We start from the raw sequence: 2,742 nt of genomic DNA on the forward strand, positions 1-2,742 counted from the left end.
CCCCCACCCTCTCGTTCTCTGCCCTGTTTCTCTGAGCAATAGTCCCGAGGGAAGCAGACGCTGTGCTCCGAAAAAGAGAGGATGGAAGAGAGAAAATGGCAATGACGGTTTGTAGGGCAGACATTTGCTAAGAAGTGGGAAGTAAAAGGAAATACAGGCACAGGCAAGAGAAAAAGAGTAAAAGAAAGTGAGGACAAATAGCAGGAAACGGGAGGCGAGAAGAAGTAAAGAGAAGAGGCAAAAAGGAAAGTTACAGTTAAACAAGAGGGCAACAGAAGCAACGATAGGTAAGGTCATTAGTTGTGTCCATCAGTTCATCCAACCATTCATTTGAAGAAAAGTAAGGAGTGTTAGAAGGCTGGATTTAGTGTCTTGTGTGTGTCGTACAGCAGTAAAGCCTGAAGGAGCTGTTTGCTGAGGTAAAGATTAAGTCATTGGAAATTCCTGTATAACTTACTTTTTCATCTTTGATGTGACAATCATATGCAACAGCTGTTCATTGGATTCTTAACAGCAGGTGGAATTTGTGTCACGAAAACATCATATTCTAATCTGATTTAGTTAAGCAAATAATAAGATTAAAGTAATACTAACTAAAACTAAAATAAATACCGATAAGCTGCTTTCAAGAGCAAGTTGCCGGCATTTACTGTATGTAAGCTTATAGATAATGATAAGATGAGGAAAAGAGATGCACTAAGTGAGAGAAATGGATGAAGAGAGAGAGAGAGAAAAAGCATGTACCCAAACACAGAAATAGCTCGTCTGAATCAACTGGCAAGAGTAGCTGTGTGTCTGAGTTTTTATCATGAATCTGCAGGCTTTTCTCCTGCCTGTTTGGACAACTGGGTTACTTGAACGCTGCTAATTGACTGTGAAATAGTCGTAGAAAACACGATAGATGGGGTTGGTGCTCGCCTCTAGGCAAATGAAGAGATACTTTCATGATGAAACAAGAAAACACATAATATCTGAAAATGGTCCAACCCCTTTCATACAGGACATAAGTTTTATGACGCAGTTCTGCTGAAAGCATGTTTAACCCATTCATTCAAAAAACAAAAACCCTGCTCTCGCGTACAAGAATACTGTACTGAGATGACTGTCAGCCCCCTAACACTGACTTTTATTACGTGCTATGCAGATGATTTTACTGCCACAAACCATTTCGTGTGTGCATATGTATATGTATGAAGAAGAAGAAGAAAGTACTAATGGCACTGGTATTGTTTATATAGACTGTGGGAAGAAGAGAGGCAGAGCCAGGGTTTAGGGGGAGATAATGCGAGTGGATTGGAGGGCTTTGAAAGGGGGCGAGAGAGAGAGAGAGAGAAAGAGAGGCCGTGACGAACATCTTGCAAAAAGCCGCACTCTGATGCCAACTCACACATAGATGCTCTGCTAGCTAGTTCATTGAGAAACAGTGTCTTAGAGGAGTGGGAACTGCACTAAGAAGGTACTAGCAGATCTGTTTTGACGGCTTGACTTAAGGGCTGGACAAACCAAGGAAGAAATTAGGGATGACCCAAATCCATCGTCTCATGCACAGAGTCAAAAATCCATTAAGTTTATCGACAATGCATTGGGGTCCCCTGCACAGATGGCAGCCTGCACACCTATACGCACCACCTAAGTATTGCGCATTTAAACCCTGTGTTACAGCTCCACTTTGGTCAGTGCCAGCAAGGTGGTTCAACATGGATTAAACTCAGCAGAGTCATGAGTATTCATCTTCCCTGAGCCATGCATGTCCGTACAACAATGTGTAGACGTAAAGATGCTTCATTAAGTGAAAACGTTGACCTGCTGGTGGCGCTAGATGGAAAGTAAGGGATTCCCAAAGTCGCTACTATTCATCCTCTGGCCATTGGAAAGGACTGTTGTGTGTGTGTGGTAATCCATCCACTGGTTGTTGAGATGGACAGATATTGCCCTACATCCCTACAGCCACACTGGCTAAAAAAGTATTTGTGACCGGATTTCAATATTTATGTTGTTGTTGTTGTTATAGTTTAATAGGAACCAAAGGACTTCTCTGCTATGTCACTGGGATTCCCTCTTGATAACCTATAAGTCAGTTGTATTTGCATTTTTTTCTCCTTATCTGCACACATACCGGTAATATAATATTGCCTCTCTGACATTTGCACACACCTACATACATACACTTTTTTCACACTGCCTTGTTAGCTGATCATGCGTAAGGGTACTTGCACCATTTTTACCCCCGCCCCCTCCCTACACACCGCTGCTGCACTGTGGATGTCTATGTGTGTCCTCTATTATTGAAGGTGGCTTGGCAGAAAAGACAAAGGCAGAAGTGGTGAGATGGTTAGAAGGTAAAATGCAAATGACATATTGAATAATTGAATTAGAGAGAGGGGAGCCAGAGGGACATGCTTTGAGAAAAACGGGCTAACAAAAGATTGAAAAGACAGTGGATGACACAGACTTCAAGGTGTATGAACTCTTCTTAAATCTGTTTGAATCTTAAATGCTTAACCCCTGAAGCTGCTTTTGTAAACACACCAGACCAGACCAGAGCAAAGCAAAGCAAAGCAGACTCTGTAGGTAGACACTCTCAGTGGGCTGGTTTTCACATTATGACCTCAATGTCACCTCATGCTGAATAACCATGACTGGGCCTTGATAGGGAGTGTGTGGACAGCGCTGCCAAAGATATTTGGGTTGATGCGCGTGCGTGTGCGTGTGTGTGTGTGTGTGTGTGCGTGTGTGTGTGTG

At 42.7% G+C, this 2,742-nt stretch overlaps 1 protein-coding gene across 22 annotated transcripts in view; it reads left to right on the forward strand.

Annotated features, from left to right (window-relative positions):
• epb41l2 (erythrocyte membrane protein band 4.1 like 2) overlaps positions 1-2,742 on the forward strand; it is a 47,303-nt gene that overhangs the window by 11,522 nt on the left and 33,039 nt on the right. The window contains exon 1 of one of the 22 annotated variants that reach the window (XM_032543653.1): positions 15-287. The exons of the other annotated variants lie outside the window; for them this stretch is intronic. The gene's annotated coding sequence lies outside the window, so the exon portion shown is untranslated. Of the gene's footprint in view, positions 1-14; positions 288-2,742 lie in introns of those variants that run through there. 22 annotated transcript variants of the gene reach the window in all.

The sequence above is a fragment of the Etheostoma spectabile genome, chromosome 18 (assembly GCF_008692095.1).
Source record: "Etheostoma spectabile isolate EspeVRDwgs_2016 chromosome 18, UIUC_Espe_1.0, whole genome shotgun sequence".
Taxonomy (NCBI): Eukaryota; Metazoa; Chordata; class Actinopteri; order Perciformes; family Percidae; genus Etheostoma; species Etheostoma spectabile.